The following is a 3,160-nucleotide window of genomic DNA, read 5'->3' as shown; positions in this document are numbered from 1 at the left end:
GCGGGGCCACGAGGGGGGGGAGGGGTGAGGAGGAGGAGGAGGAAGAGGAAGAGGCCTGGCGCCCAGGAGGGAGCAATAGAATTTCAAACACAAAAAACCCGCAGGAGCAGCGCAGCTCCGTGCCCCGCGGGGCCGCCTCCCCTCCGTCCCTCCCTCCCATCCGAGATGCTGTGGCAGCGCCGGAGCTCGGGCCGGGGCCACCACCGGATGGCGGAGTGGGGGGTAGTACCGCACGATTGCGCTTCGCGCCCTGTGCGGGCTCCGGCAACCCCGCCATGTCACGATCCACCCGGCAGAAGGAGTACAAATGCGGGGACCTGGTGTTCACCAAGATGAAGGGTTACCTGCACTGGCCGGCCCGGAGTGATGAGATGCCTGAGGCAGCCGTGAAATCCACAGCCAACAAATAACAAGTCTTTTTTGGGGGGACCCATGAGAAGGCATTCCTGGGCCCCAAAGACCTCTTCCCTTACGAGGTGTCCAAGGAGAAGTTTGGCAAGCCCAGCAAGAGGAAAGGGCCTCCTCTGGTTACCAGTCTTCCCAGAAAATCAGCAGAGTGGAAGAGCCGGAGCTGGAGCCAGATCCGGAAGCCCCCCGAGGGTGATGGCGATAAGAAGGGCAATACGGAGGGCAGCAGTGAGGAAGAAGGGAAGCTGGCCATCGATGAGCCGGCCAAGAAGAATGAGAAGGGGGCACTGAAGAGGAGAGCAGGGGACCTGTTGGAGGACTCCCCAAAACGTCCTAAGGAGTCAGAAGACCCTGAAGGAGAGGATAAGGAAGTGGCCACCCTGGAGGGTGAGAGACCCCTTCCTGTGGAGGTAGAGAAGAATGGCACCCCCTCTGACCCGGTCTCTGGCCGGGGGCCTCTGGAAGAAGAGGAAGAGGAGGAAGAGGCCGAGGCACCTGGCGTCAGAGATCATGAGAGCCTGTAGCCACCAATGTTTCAAGAGGAGCCCCTGCCCCGTTCCTGCTGCTGTCTGGGTGCTACTGGGGAAACTGGCCATGGCCTGCAAACTGGGAAATCTTTTCCCACCCAACCCGCTCTTCTCCACTCACTTCCGCATCTAGCCTAGCCCCAGTTATTGACCTGCCCGCACCCTCAGGTCCCTCCTCTACCCCACGATCCGATCCGAGTCTGGGCCATGCCTTTTGTTCCCTGAGATGAGGTGAGGCCATTGTGTCTCCTGCTTAGACTTGTCTCCCAGGGCTTCTGTTGGGGGGTCTGGGCTCCTATTTACATTTCCTGATTTCTCCTGTCCCACACAGGCATTCTATGCTTTGGGCTGGGTTTGGCCAGGAGTGGAAGTGACTGAGCTGAGCATAAACTCCAGTGTGGAAGGGCAGGGTGGTTTCTCCTCAGTTCCTGTCCCCTGTTCCCGTAACTATTGTCCCGTCTGCCTAGATTCAGGAAATAGGGGACAGGTGTGGGAAAGGGCCTCTGTTCTATAAATTCTTATTGATTGACAATTCCCATTCTTCTTTTGCTGACCCCAGGAGTTCTGGGAGTAGTTTGTCATCAGAAGATTTTGAGGCTTCCAAGTTGTTAGGGCCAAGGACCTGGAGAGAGCTGACACATGAAGGGCTGACTCACTTATTCTGTGGGAGCTTTGAACATCTAACCCTCTTGAAGTGGGGTGACCTAGGGAGGGATACCCCTGCTTCCCTCTTCCTTCTTCCCACAGTGCTCAAGGCCAGCCTGCAGTCAGATAGATCACCCAGACATAAAGACACATTTTATAGAAAATGTTTTTATTTAATAAAAGAAAATTCCAAAAAAAAAATTAACCCCAGCCCGCTGTGTGCTCCCCGTTCTGCTCCTTCCTCCACCATAGCCCCAGGTGCTGGGAGGCTCCCTTCTGTTCTGTTCAGGGCTCAGTGTCTTTCTTCTCCAAGCTGAGCTGGGGCTTGCCTCATGCTCCTTCCTTGCTGGCAGGCTGCCCTGCTGTCTGGAGCTTGATGACTTTCTCCTCACTGGGGCTTCAATGTTCCTCCAGTCACCCCCACACTTGGTCCCCTTGGTGTTGTCTCCCATCCAGTTTGTAGCTCACTGAGAGGAAGGAAAGTGCCCCTGCCAGCCTCTTCCTGGTGGCTCAGACATGCTCTTCATCTTGTCTCTTGCTCCTGCCCCTCCCTTGGGCTCTGAAGAAAAATGCTGACTAGCTTTGGACGTTTAGCTCTGAGAACCATAGACAGTTTCAGTTTCAGTAGGAAAATCCCATGTCTTTTTTGCCATTTTGTGCAATGTGGGATATAGAGGTGGGTGCATTTGTGAGTGTGTTCTTTATACATAAATTCCAAGAGCAAAAATGTTACATCTTGGGCTGGAGAATGGCTTAGCGGTTAAGCTCTTGCCTGTGAAGCCTAAGGATCCTGGTTCGAGGCTTGAGTCTCCAGGACCCACGTTAGCCAGATTCACAAGGGGGCGTGCATCTGGCCTTCATTTGCAGTGTCTGGAAGCTCTGGCACGCCAAGTCTCTCTCTATCTGCCTCTTTCTGTCTCTGTCTGTTGCTCTCAAATAAATACAAAATTTTTAAAAAAATGTTACATCTTGCTGGGTATGGTAGCACATGTCTTTAATCCCACTACATGGGCAAGAGAGGTAGGAGGATTGCCATGAGTCCGAAGCCACCCTGAGACTACCTAGTGAATTTCCAGGTCATCCTTGGCTACAGCAAGATTCTAGTTTAAAAAAGAAAAAGAGTTACTACTTTTTAAAAATATCTTCTTTTTTTTTTCCAATTTTTTCTGTGCTTTTTTTTTTTTTTTTTGCTTATCAAGGTAGGGTCTCACTCTAGCACAGACCCACCTGGAATTCACTATGTAGTCTCAATGTGGCCTCAAACTCTCAGCGATCCTCCTACGACTGCCTCATGAGTGCTGGAAATAAGGGTATGCACCACCACGCCTGGCTCCATTTTTTTTTTTAACTAACAACTTCCATGATTATAAAAAATATCCCATAGTAATGCTCTCCCTCCGGCCCCCACCTTTCCCCTTTGAAATTCCATTCTCCATCATATCCCCTCCCCCCCTCAATCAGTCTCTCTTTTATTTTGATGTCATGATCTTTTCCTCCTATTATGATGGTCTTGTGTAGGTAGTGTCAGACACTGTGAGATCATGGATAACCAGGCCATTTTGTGTCTGGGGGAGCACGTT

General features: G+C 52.1%; 1 pseudogene; it reads left to right on the top strand.

Moving 5' to 3' along the window:
- The first annotated feature begins 275 nt into the window (after window positions 1–275).
- On the top strand, window positions 276–1,074 carry LOC123457392 (annotated as a pseudogene).
- The last annotated feature ends 2,086 nt before the right edge of the window (window positions 1,075–3,160 follow it).

Source organism: Jaculus jaculus, unplaced genomic scaffold, assembly GCF_020740685.1.
Source record: "Jaculus jaculus isolate mJacJac1 unplaced genomic scaffold, mJacJac1.mat.Y.cur mat_scaffold_42_1_1262500_arrow_ctg1, whole genome shotgun sequence".
Classification (NCBI taxonomy): Eukaryota; Metazoa; Chordata; class Mammalia; order Rodentia; family Dipodidae; genus Jaculus; species Jaculus jaculus.
This window is presented reverse-complemented; position numbering and strand designations above follow the sequence as displayed.